Source organism: Zalophus californianus, chromosome 15 (assembly GCF_009762305.2).
Source record: "Zalophus californianus isolate mZalCal1 chromosome 15, mZalCal1.pri.v2, whole genome shotgun sequence".
NCBI lineage: Eukaryota > Metazoa > Chordata > Mammalia > Carnivora > Otariidae > Zalophus > Zalophus californianus.
The window spans coordinates 54,722,750-54,736,877 of NC_045609.1; the positions used below are offsets into that span (position 1 = coordinate 54,722,750).

Here is a 14,128-nt window from a genome sequence, read left to right on the forward strand (position 1 = left end):
TATAAGAGAAACTATTATTCCCCCCCATGTTACAGATATAAAAACTAAGCCTTAGCAAAGTTGAATGGAGATGGATCCAAACTCAGATCAAATGATTCCACAGCCCTGGTGTTATGTCAACACCATATTGTACAGTTGAGCAGGTTGTTCCGTGCTTGGAGGTGCCTGGCCAAGGGCACAAGTGGGATTGAAATGCAGCCTGTAGTCCACTTGAAAAGCTAATGGGGGGGGAAGTATACAGTTGGGGAAGTGTACAGTGTGTATACTACCTCTTTGTGCCATTTTATAGTCTTATCGGTGCTGTTTTATACAGTTGCCATGAGCCACATATGACTATTGAGCACGTGAAATGTGGCTAGTGCAGCTTGGGAGCTGAATGTTTAATTCTACTTAATTTAAATTAATGTTTTTACTTAAACTTAAATGGCCACATATGGCTAGAAGCTACTACATTAGCACAGGTCTAAAACTTCAAATAAATGCAATCATTCAGTGCCTGGCTTCTTTCACACAACCTAATGTTTTTAAGATTCATCCACGTATGTTACATAATCAGGAGATCATTCCTTTTACTGCTGAGCAGTTCTTCGATTGCATGAATATGCCACAGGTGGTTTATTTATCTGTTGATAGACTTTTGGGTCATTTCCCAACAGTTTGGGCTGTTATGAATAAAGCTGCTAAAGACATTTGCATACAAGTCTATTTGTGGTTGTATGCTTTTATTTTTCTTCTATCAGTGGAATTTTTGGGTCATCTGGTAAATGTATATTTAACTTTATAAGAAGCTGCCAAACTGTTTCGAAAGTGGCTGTACCAATTTGTATTCCCACCACAATATTCCAGTTTCTCCAAGTTTGCACCACCTTTGGTATGGCCGGTCATTTTATTTTATTTTATTTTATTTTATTTATTTATTTATTTATTTATTTAAAAAGATTTTATTTATTTGGCAGAGAGAGACACAGCGAGAGAGGGAACACAAGCAGGGGGAGCGGGAGAGGGAGAAGCAGGCTTCCCACTGAGCGGGGAGCCCTATGCGGGGCTCGATCCCAGGACCCTGGGACCATGACCCGAGCCAAAAGCAGACGCCTAATGCCTGAGCCACCCAGGCGCCCCTGGCTAGTCATTTTAATGTAAGCTATTCTAGTAGGTATGAAGTTCTATCTCACTGTGAACTTAATTGATATTTCCCTGATGAATAATAACATTGGACATCTTTTCATGTGCTTGTAGGTCATTTGTATTCTTTTGTAAGGTGCTTATTCAAACTTTTGTGCATTTTTTAAAATACTGTTATTTGTCTACTTATTATTGAGTTGTAGGTGTTTTTTATGTATTCTGAATGCAGATCCTTTATTAGATATTTATCTTACAAATATCTTCTACCATACAATAATGGCTTGTCTTTTGAAGAGCGGATGTTTTTAATTGTGTTGCAATTTATCTATTGTTTTTTTATTTTGTGGTTTGTGCTTTTGTGTTCAGTCTAAGAAATTTCTGCTTGCTCCAGTGGTTGTAAAAATTTTCTCTTATGTTTCCTATTAGAAGTTTTATAATTTTAGCTTTTACATTTAGGATCTTCTTTGTGATCCGTTTTGAGTTAACTTTTCTGTGTGGTGTGAGGAGGGGATTGAACTTCACATTTATTTCATACAGAGATTTTGTTGATCTGTCACAATTTGTTTATAGGCTATTCATATATGTTATTTTATGAAGTATCTGTTCAAGTCTCTTGCCTATTTCAAAAAACTTATGTTGTTAACTACTTATTACTGAGTTATAAGAGTTTTATGTGTATTCTAGATACAGGAACTTTTTCACATGTATGTTTTGTGAATATTTTCTCCCAATCTGTGGTCGGTCTTTCTAGAGCAGAAGTCTTAATTTTTTAAAAATTTTGATTAAGTCCATTTTACCTTTTTTTTCCCCTTTGTGGTTAGTGCTTTTTGTGTCCTAAGAAATTTTTCTGTATCCAAAGTCATGAAGATTTTTCCTGTTTTCTTCTAGATGTTTTACAGTTTTAGGTTTTAGTTTTAGCTTTGTAATCCATATTGAATTAATTACTGTGTATGGTGTGATATCAGGGGTTGATGTTCATAATTTTTCTATTTGGATCTAGTACCATTTATTGACTATCATTTTTCCACTGGATTACCTCTATCTTTGTTTAAAAGCCAACTGACTGTATATGAAATAGGTGTATTTCTGGATATTCTAGTCCATTGATCTAAATTTCTGTCCTTATGCCAGTAACACACTGTTCAGATTACTGTGGCTTTGTAGTATGTTGAAATTAGATTGTGTAAGTCCTCCAACTTGTTCTCCCTTTAACTATTTTGCTACTCTAGGTCCTTTCCATTTTCCATGAATTTGTAAGATTGTTTCAATACTTGAAAATCAATCGATAAAATTTACCAAGGAGAAAAATCATAAAGTCATCTTCATAAATAGAGAAAAAGCACTGGGCAAAACTCTTTTGTGATAAAAACTTCCAGCAAACAAGGGATGCAAGGGAACATCCTGAGTTTAATAAAGGGCATTTATAAGACACAGCTAACATCATATTAAATAGTGATGTATTGAATATTCTCCCTCAAAGACTGAGAAAAAAGCAGGATATATGGTCTTCATACTTAATTTGGTATCATAATTGGAGATCCTCTCCAGTGCAATAAGGCAAGAATAAAAGGTATGCATTTTGGAAAGAAATAAGTAAAACTTTCTTTATATGAAAATGACATGGATATCTGTGTAGAAAATTCTAAGTCATCTACAAATTATCTACAGAAGTAATAGTTGAATTTAGCAAGGGTATGAGTTATATTGTCTAGACACAATAATTACTTGTATTTCTGCATACTAGCAGCAAACAACTGGAAACTGAAACATAAAATAATTCCGTTTATAATAGCCAACACTAACATAGGGACAAATTTAACAAAAGATGTACAAGACCTCTGTATAGATAAATACAAAATGCTACTGAGATAAATTAAAGAAAAAATATATGGAGCTCCCAGGTTGGTGAACATGTGGAGATTTGGGGAGGGTGGTGTGCTCGGAGAGGGCATGGATGCTACTTGTTATTTTCCCATATCTTGCCCTACGCATCTCTTCCATCTGGCTGTTCCTGAGTTATACGTTTATAATAAACCAGTTATCTTTGTCTCAGCCTCTCAGCCATCACTTTAAAAGCAGCAAATTCATTGTGGAACAAAGTGGCAACAAATGTCAGATTGTCTTCTCTGCACTTCCCTGTCTAACTGCCTTGGTAGCTCTTCAGCACCTTCATGAAAGGTTCCAGATGAACCAAAGGTTGTTGAGGGACCATGAGATAATCCTTTGTTTTAATAATTTATTAAGAGTTCATAATCAGGGGCGCCTGGGTGGCTCAGTTGGTTAAGTGACTGCCTTCGGCTCAGGTCATGATCCTGGAGTCCTGGGATCGAGTCCCACATCGGGCTCCTTGCTCAGCAGGGAGTCTGCTTCTCCCTCTGACCCTCTTCCCTCTCATGCTCTCTATCTCTCATTCTCTCTCTCTCAAAATAAATAAATAAAATCTTTAAAAAAAGTTCATATTCAGACAATACCATGCATGACTTGATTTTCTTGTGTAGGCTCCACAGAGCTATGTGGTTGACTCTGCTACCACTTCTACACAACCTACAAATTTACTCACCCAGTGTCCTCTGCCTCCTGTGAGCAAACGCAGATCATCTGTGTGACATTCCGTAAGCAGCACACACATTGTAAAAACAGCCTGGCCATGCAGCAGCTCTTTTATCCATGAAATGCAAAAAATAGTCAAGAAGTGCTCTCATCCCCCCAGGATCTACAGAATCCTTTTTTTAATTTTGCTCTGATGTAAATATCACTCATAACTGAGACAACTGCTAGACCCAGCTATCACACAACATGTCATATTAATAAAAACAAGAAACATGCAGGAGTTAATTTACCTAAACACAGTTTAAAGCCAGTTTAATTCTAGGGCATATTTTGTTCCCAGTATTTTGTTTTAAAAATACTATTAGATGTCCATGGTAGTTTTAATATAAAGGTATTTCAACTTAAATATTAGCTCTGAGGATATCAGATATTGTTTTTATACAAAGCTTTTAAATCACAATAAAATAGCAAATGGCAAAGAGATATATGTATATATACCTAGATGTGGGTATGCATGTCTATACATATATTCTTCATATATATATATACACACACACACACATATATGTGGGGAGAAATAGAGCTCTAGTGTTAGCTAGCTATGTCATGTTTATGGATTAGAAACCTCAATATTGTTAAAATATTATTTCTCTCCAAATTGATAAATTAATTTACATTACCAAAGCCCCTGCAGGAATTTTTTTCTTTTTTTTAGTTTATTAATATGATAATTTTACATTGATTTTTGAATGTTAAACCAAACTTTCATTCCAGGGATTAAACCCCACTTGGTACTGATGTATTAACCTTTTTATATATTGGTACACTTAATTTATAAATACTTCTTTAAAATTTTTATGTCTATGCTCATGAGGGACATTGGTCTATATTTTTTTTGTGTGTGTAATGTCTTTGTCTACTTTTGATCTCAGGGCAAAGATTTACCCTCACAGAATGAGTTGGAAAGTATTTCCTCCTCTTCAATTTTCTGGAAGAGTTTGGGTAGAATTGGTATTATATTTTCTTTAAATATTTGGTAAAATTCACCAGTGAAACCATCTTGGCCTGGAATTTTGTTGTTTGGGTTTTTTTTTTTTTTTTTTTTTTAGGTAAGATTTGAACTGCAAATTCAATTTCTTCAGTAAATTAAAAGCTGTTCAGTTTGTCTGTTTCTTCTTTTTTTTAAAGACTTTATCAGAGAGTAAGCAGTAGTCAGAGGGAAAAGCAGGCTCCCCACTGAGCAAGGAGCCCAATGCAGGACTCTATCCCAGGATCCTAGAATCATGACCTAAGCCAATGGCAGATGCTTAACCGACTGAGCCACCCAGGCATCCCTGTCTGTTTCTTCTTGAATAAATTTTCATAGTTTGTGACTTTCAAGGAATTTGTCTATTTCATCTGAGTGGTAAAATTTTGGGGTATAATGTTCATAACATTCCTTTATTGTCCTTTTATTATCTATAAAATTTATAGTGATATCACTTTTCTCATTCCTGAATATTGATCATCTGTGACTTCTCTCTTTCTTCCTGTTCTGTCTAGCAGAAGTTTTATCAAGTTCATTGATCTTGTCAAAGAACCAGCTTTTTATTTTATTGATGTTCTCTATGGTTTTCATTTCAATCTCTCTATATCATTTATTTCCTTTCTTCTCTTACTTCAGATTTCATTTGTTCTTTCTCTAGTTTCTTAAGATGGAAGAAGAGGTCGTTGATTTGTATGTATGTATATACTGCTTTAGCAAATTCTGATATTAACAACTTCATTCAGTTCAAATACTTTTTTCTTGATTTTTATTTTTTTAAATTTTTTATTTAAATTCAATTTGTCAACATATAGTGTATTATTAGTTTCAGGGGTAGAACTTAGTGATTCATCAGTTGCATAGAACACCCAGTGCTCATTACATCAAGTGCCCTCCTTAATGCTCATCATCCAGTTACCCCATCCCCCACCCACCTTCCTTCCAGCAAGCCTCAGTTTGTTTCCTATAGTTAAAAGTCCCTTATGGTTTGCCTCTCTCTCTGTTTTTATTGTATTTTAATTTTCCTTTCCTTCCACTATGTTCATCTGTTTTGTTTCTTAAATTCCACATAAGAGTGAAATCATATGGTATTTGTCTTTCTCTGACTACCTTATTTTGCTTAGCATAATACTGTCTAGTTCCATCTACATTGTTGCAAATGGCAAGATTTCATTCTTTTTGATGGCTGGGTAATAGCCCATCATATAGTGTGTGTGTGTGTGTGTGTGTGTGTGTGTATACCACATCATCTTTATCCATTCAGCTGTTGATGGGCTCTTTCCATATTTAGGCTACTGCAGACATTGTTGCTATAGGAATAGGAAATTTTTTAATTGACGATATTCTTAAGGATTAGGGTAAGGTGTGTTGGGGTGCCTGGGTGGCTCAGTCAGTTAAGTGTCTGCCTTCAGCTCAGGTCATAATCCCGGGGTCCTGGGATTGAGTCCTGCATTGGGCTCCCTGCTCAGGGGGGACTCTGCTTCTTCCTCTACTCTTCCACCTGCTTGTGATCTCTCTCTCTCTCTCTAATAAATAAGATCTTAAAAAAATAAATAAAATCTTTAAAAAAAGGGATTAGGGTAGGTTTTTTCTCAAGTTAAGGAATGATATGATTAAAATAATGTTTGGGGAATATTTTTTTGTGCTTGAACCTAGCCAAAGTCCAAGAAGTGATGGGGAATATTTTTCTGAAAATCATATGGGAGGGATTGAAACAGGAGGAGGTTGGGAATTTAGGAGACTGAAAGTTCTTAAGGATCCAGGTCTTAATGAACAAGGATTGGGCTCAAAGAGCCATGGAAAAAAAGGAGAGAATAAAATGTCTATTGAGACTATATACCTTGATACTGTACCAGGAATGTAAGGCGCAGAGTATCTATAAACCTCCTTAAGTTAAAGATGCAAGGTCTCTGTTCTTCACAAGCTTTCAATCCATGCAGGGTTCCTATATAATCAATTGCTACAGTATAGTGTTTCATGACATGTTGTACTGGTGAAGTGTAGAAAGAACTGTGGGAAACAGGTAAGAGCAATTAATGCTGTCAAGTGGGTTTCAGGTAGGGCTACAGAGGGGAGGTGCCATTTAAGCTGGGTGAAGGAGTCTTAGCAGAGAGAGAAAACAGTGGGAAGGAAAATGCACAGAGACATTAATGCTAGGCTGGTTCAATACATGGCAAAAAGACCAGTGTGACAGGATATCTTCTCCTTGGGGGTATTCGTCATTGATGGAGCTGGAAAAAATAGACTGGGACTGAATCATGGAAGGTTCTATTACCACCTTCTGCTGCTCACTTTTCTCCCTTCTCATCTCTCTTATCAAAAACATGCATCTTTGTGTGTGTGTGTGCATGTGTGTACATACGCATAACTCCAGAATTTCTTGACATGATTGTACTTCAGCAAAGGAGGGGGAGTCCTGTGAGTGTCACAACACTGCAATCCTATCTGCCTCCACTCTTGGATTAAAGTTCTAATATCATCTATGACTCCACATTTCTGGGAGAGCAATAGAGTGAGAGGGGTGATTTGCAGGCTGATCAGAGACCATGTTTACAGTGAGGATTTCCTTTCTTTGTGAGTTTTATAATTGAGAATTAACATGTTATGAGGAAACTTCTTTTGTGATCCTCCATTTTACTATATTAGCAACCTTATCAATGTATTAGTTCAAAAATATTTGTATAACTTTGGCATTTACCTATCGTTTAACTCCTATTTAATATACACAGAGTTTAAAGATTAGGGTATCTCTGGGTTCTCTGTGTCAACAGTCTAGCATCACAGACTTTGAAACTTTTCTGATAAAGGGAGTGGAAGTCACAATGGGTTAAGTCCATGGGGTTTTGGAAAAGGACCCAGATTAGTACACCAGTGCCTTTGGGGAATGTTTTAAAAGCTTTGTTTCTTTGTAAGTTATGGGGTTTCCATCATAATAGTTCAGAGAAAGGAGGTCAGGAGGGAGTGGAGCAGCAAACATTCAGTGGAGAAGAAAGAGTGAAGACTGACTCATCATGTAGGGTTTGGATGTGGGTGTGCCTGTAGAAGAGAGAAAGGGAGGAAGGGTTATGTAGGCAAAATATTTTCTTTAATGTCTTTGCAGAGTGGCCTTTGCGGAAGAGAATGCATAAGTGAATAACTGTGGCATGGTTGTTTATCTGTCATATACATGGTACTATAAGTGAATCTATAAAACCCTTTAAGTTTAAAGATGAAATAGGACTATTACATCCTGTTACCAACTTTGACAGTTGCCCTAGTGTTTCTTCCCATGATGGTGAAATTACAACTTTCACTTTCTTTGATTGAATTAAATGTTCTCCTAAGAACTTCAGATAAATTCATAGTTATGCATTGTATTTTCCTTCTTCTTTATCTTCCTTTATGCTGTTCCTTTTACCCAAGGTCTCTTTTTTGGTTATGGATACAAGTAATTGCTACCTCTCTGTAAAGTTCCAGGTGAAATCCCCCTGCGTCAGAGCTTTACTGATCTCCTGGTCCACAACTACCTTACTTCTGAACTTGGAATGTAACAAGTGCTTAATAAATAATTGATAGTTGTCTGATAGTTTTTGTTGTTGTTGTTGTTGTTAAATCCCCCCTCCTTCTGACATTTACAATCATAAAAACAATGGGCTTGTATTTAATATTTTTCTCATTTAACTGTTCTTTATGACACAAAGGATTTCATCTGGCCTAGAAACATAAAAGTGGAGACATATTGCCAATTAGTGAATATAACTTTCCCTCCAATGCAGGAATTCTCTCTACAGGTTCCTTGTTATATTACATCTCTACTTTTAGATAAGCCATTCAAATACTCTGAGCATAATCCATAAAATGGGAGTGATAATAGTATTTACCTTTATTAGTTAGGAAAAGGTTTGGATGTAAGTGACAGAAAACCTAAAATAGTAGTTGCTTAAACAACATAACATTTTTTTTCTTTCCCCCAAATCCAGGAAACAAGCACCCAGGCTTCTATCTCATTTCTTTACTATGAAAGTTTATGTTTACCTCATGGTCTAATATGGCTGCTTCAGCTCTAGTCATCATGCCTTCCCTCCAGCCAGCAGAAAGGAGAAAGGGGGAGGAGAAAGGCATACCTTTCTGTTCAAAGACTTCCCAGAAAGAGCAAACCACTTCTGTTTATTTCTAGTGATATGACTACATCTAGCTAATAGTGAGGCTGATAGAGGGATGGCCATATGCTTGGCTAAAATTCAGAGGTTCTATTACTGAGAAAAATGAGAACAGATTTCTGGGGACAATTAGTAGTTTCTGCCACCCTACTGATAATGTCATTATAAAGATTAAATGAGATATTATATACACTGTGCTTGGAACATGCCTGACACAAGATACATGCTCAATAAGTATGAGCCATTATTTTTATAATTAACCATTATAGACAGTGTTCATTCACTCTATTATTTGTTCAACACCTATTGAACACCTGCTATGCTGAACACTGTGCCTCTCTATTTAAATCCCTGTATCAACAATGAGGAGAAGACTGCCATCCAAGATAGCTTCTCCTTTGTTAAACAGATCTAAAAGAGAATACTTTATCACAGTAAGCCAAAGCATACCTCCCCAATAATTCATTTGTTTTGGCCCTGATCCTACCTTTTGAAACAATATGTAACCAGCCTATTTCCTCATCTCAGTTCTTCAAATATATGAAGATGGCTTTTAAGCCCCCCACTTAGTTTTCGGGCTCTAACCAGGCATTTTATTAACTCATTTATCTAGCACATGGTTTGGTAAACTTTTTGTAAAGGGCTAGGTGGTGAATATTTCTGGCTTTGTAGGCTGCATGGTTTCTGTCACAGTTTCTCAACTCTTATCATTGTAATGCAAAAGCAACCATAGACATTACATAAATGAATGGCCATGGCTGTGTTCCAATAAAATTTTATTTATAAAAACAGATAACAGGTCAGATTTGGACTTCTGTCTGTAGTTTGCCAGCCCCTGATTTAGCCCATGGAAATTTGTCAACAAGGTTATTTGTGACAGATATTTCTCTATCCTGAAGCTGAAAACTTACTCTATGTCACTCCTGATTCTTCTTAAACCTTTCATTTCTTTTTCTTGTCTTACCATTTTGTCTAGGATTTCCAGCACCCTGGCATCTCCATAGCCATACTTCATGGCCATTCATTTCCCTAAACATATTGCCCATCCCAATTCATCTCTAGTTTGGAAATGCTACCTTGACAAGTTCCCTCTTATTCTTCCATATTCTTAACCCACATATCCTTTGATCTCTCCCGGGCTAGTCCTTCTCTAGTTTTCCCTACAAACCACATTAAGAAAAGAAGCTTTTTCTCCATCTCTTTCTTCTTCAGAACTCTTTGGCTGTGATCTTTATTCAGTGCTTCAGGTTTTCTTCAGCCAGCTGTCTAGTGCTAGCTATAACTTTAACCTAACCCATCTTCCTTCACAGACCACCTAGGGCTAACCAAGAGGAGGTAGGTAGAAAAATACGTGTGTTTCATGTTAATGTTATAGAAATGGGAAGTATAATTCAGGATTGATCATATAACCAGCTCATGGTCATGCAGCTGGGATTCAGGGAGTCAGTCCCAGTTATAGAATTAAAATTTAAATTTGAGTGAACCTGCTGAGTGGAGTGGGTGCATCTGACAAAAGTAAATTCAACACTATGTCACCAACAGAACTGCTGAACTTTACAAGGCATAGAATAACAAACATTTGCCCTTAACTTTTGATTCCCAAAGCATTTTCTTTTTTCTCTTTTTTTTTTCAAGATTTTATTTATTTATTTGAGAGAGAGAGATAGCGAGAGAGAGCACAGGCAGGGGGGAGAGGAAGAAGCAGACTCCCTGACATGGGGCTCGATCCCAGGGTCCTGGGATCATGACCTGAGAGCTGAAGGCAGATGCTCAACTGACTGAGCTACCCAGGCACTCTCCAAAGCATTTTCTTCATAATCTGATGGAATAGGTGATTTTATTTCTCTTACAAGAGACGAAATCAACCCAAACCCAAAGTGGTTAAAATATTTGCCTGAAGTGCCAGGTGCCAATGTCTTATTGTTTTTTTCCATGAGAATCTTTTCTGAAAAGTCCACAACACCTCTTTATCTAGTGAATTCCTTCTTGTCTTTCAAAACTCAGCTTGATCATCATCTCCTCCAGAAAACCTCCCTGGCAGTCACTCCCACCTTGTCCCCACTATCTGATTTAGAGGCTCTTTCTCTGTGTTAACCCAGATTATAGCCCTACTTGCACTGTACCTTACCTGATGATTTATTAGCTTATGAAGAAATCAAGGACAGATTATTGCCTCATTTAATGTCATACTCAATAAGAATTTGTTGAATAAAAGAATGACCTGAGATGGAGTCTCCAGTCCTCGGCCGTGATTACAGCTGGAGGCAAAACAAAGATCTCAGCCTTCCAGAGACAAACTCAAATAAAAGAGGATCCTCTCGGAAGCCATGGATCTCTTCAGCTAGCAGACATCAAGAATTCAAACCCATGAGGTTTCAAACTAGGTAGCAAGAAAGCAGCATAACTATGGTGAAAAGCATAGATTCTGGAGTCAGGTTTCTTGGTTTTGAATCCTGACTTCACCATTTTCCAGTAGTGTGATCTTTGGCAAGCGACTTAGCTTCTCTGTGCTTTGGTTTCTAATCTGTCAAATGTGGATAACGATAGAACTGATCTGTATTAGTTCTCTCTTGCTGTGCAACAAATTACCTCAAAACAGTGTCTCAAAACAATAAACACTTCTTATCTCATATTTTCTGTGGTTCAGGAATTTGGGAGCTGAGTGCTTCTGGTTCAGCCTTGCTCATGAGGTTAGAATCAATATGTAGAATGTAGACCATGGCTACAGTCATGTGAAGCCTTGACTGGTGTTGGAGAATCCCTTTCCAAGATGGCTCACACCAGTGGCTGTTGGCAGGAGGCCTCGGTTCTTGCCACATGGAACTCTCCTTATGACATGGCAGCTGATTTCGCCCAGAGCAAACAAGAGGAAGAGCAAGGAGGAAACCCCAAGATTTTATGACCTTTTGTGATCTATTCTCAGAAGTCATAAAATTTAACTTCCAACATATTCTGTGTGTTGGAAGGAAGTCACTGAGTACAGCAAGGGGAAGGCAGTTAGGCTCCAGCTTTTGAAAGGAGGAGTATCAGAGAATTTGTGGACATATTTTTTTTGTGTGTGTGGACATATTTTAAAACCATCATGCTATCTTGTAGGGTTGAGTAAGAATTATATGAATTAATAATTTCAAAGTGCTTAGAACAGGAGTTAAGCAGCACTTGCCTTGAATTACCTTCCTCCCATAGGTGAGAAAAGATACATTAATAGTCAATCTGGAGGTTTTGGCTTTAAAAGTTACTCTAAATAATAAAGCAAAGATACTGAAACCAAGTTACTGCCATAAGCCATTAAAATTATCTATATAGTTCTTGACATGAAAAGCTATTCATGAATTGAATTTGTTAAAAAAAAGTAGATGTAAATCAGGATGTACAGCATGATCAGGTGCTTTTGTAATTATATACATATACCTATGTGTGTTGGTGCATAGGGAGCCTTCTGGAAGGAGTTTTCTCAAAGTATTAATAGTGGTTATCTCTGGATAGTGGGATTTATATGTTAAGTTGAAAATTTTTTTCTTTGTGTTTTTCTGCATTGTTTGAATTGTTTTACACTGAGCATATAGCTCCAAAAATAAGAGAGACATTTCCCCAAAGAAAATAAAAAAGAAACCAAGTTGGAAGGAGGATGTGAAAGGTAGAAGGATTAGGTTGAACCAGGACCTTATTGCTCTTTGTGGGCTTACTGACTCCTTGTGAAGTATCTGATTGATAGGGTGTCCTCTGATTTTTTAAGGTAGTTGTGAAGACTGCATGTGCTGGGAGCAGGTGAGAGTTTGTGATTGCACTTGAGTGGCATATATGTAAGGGAAGAGTAGTTGCTACTTCTTTGGGACAAGAAGAAAAGGAAGAAGTGAGGGGAAGAGGGACACCTGTGAGGCAAAGGGCAAAGATAGGTCAAATCTGCTGTTGACAGCAGAGCATGAATGCTCATCCTTTGTCTTGGAAACAACATCTTTATCTACAAAGGAATAGTATACATGTGATGGGAACCCACGGTCTCATAGTGCCTTATATATCCTTGATAATTACACTTGCCACACTGGATTGAAATTTGTTCAATTTTCCCTCTCTCAATAGACTTGCAAGCAGGTCCTGGATATCTAGCCCATTACACAGTTCCCAACATAGAACAGGGTTCAATAATTTGGAGAATAAAGATAAGCTGAATTATTTTTTTAATAATGCTTTTCATAAATTGAAAATTTTTATGTCCACTGACATTCATCTGAAAAATTTCTTACTCAAATAAAACAGAGGGAGGGACGTCTGAGTGGCTCAGTTGGTTAAGTGTCTGCCTTCAGCTCAGGTCATGATCTCAGGGTTCTGGGATTGAGCCCCGCATTGGGCTCCTTGCTCAGCAGGAAGCCTGCTTCTCCTCTGCCTGCTGCTCCCCCTGCTTTACTCTCTTTCTCTCTCTCTCTCTCCCCCAATTAAATAAATAAAATATTTAAAAAAAAATAAAACAGAGGGAGTACACACACACAGTCACATTTGCCACATCTGTTCTTTGTTCATCTTTTCCCTTTTTTTTGCCTTTTGATTCTTTGAAATTTTTTATGATTCTAATATTTTGACTTATTACCTATATCTTTTCTTAAAGTGGTTGCATTGGGGCTTATAGTATACATCTTTAACTTATGACAGCCTGCCTTTAAGTAATATTATACCACTTCATGTAGAAAATAATCTTATAACAATATACTTCCATTTCTCTTCTCTTGACCTTGCATTTTTATTGTCATATATTTTTCTTCTGCATTTGTTAGAAACCCCATAATACATTGCTATTATTTTTGCTTCAAAAGATCAACTATCTTAAGTGATTTACAATAAGAAAATTTGTATTTACCCACATATTTAACATTTTCCATACTCTATTCTTTTGCACTGATCCAAATTTCTATCTGGTAATCATTTTCCTTCTGCCTAAAGGACTTCCTTTAACAGTTCTTATATGCAAGTTTGCTGGTGATGACTTCTTTCAGCTTTTATGTGTCTAGAAAGTTTTTATTTTATTTTTGTTTACAAAAGATATTTTTGCTGGGTATAGAATTCTAAGTTGGCAGTATTTTTTCTTTTTTTTTCCTTTTAAAGTATTAAAAGAAATAAAGTACTTTATTTTTTTAATTTTTTATTGTTATGTTAATCACCATACATTACATCATTAGTTCTTGATGTAGTGTTCCATGATTGTTTGTGCATAACACCCAGTGCTCCACACAGAACGTGCCCTCCTTAATACCCATCACCAGGCTAACCCATCCCCCCACCCCCCTCCCAGAAATAAAGT

The 14,128-nt window shown here is 36.8% G+C and overlaps 1 protein-coding gene across 3 annotated transcripts in view; it reads left to right on the plus strand.

Moving 5' to 3' along the window:
• The window catches only part of PLCE1 (phospholipase C epsilon 1), a 338,579-nt gene that overhangs the window by 25,511 nt on the left and 298,940 nt on the right, over positions 1-14,128 (plus strand). The window lies entirely within an intron of this gene.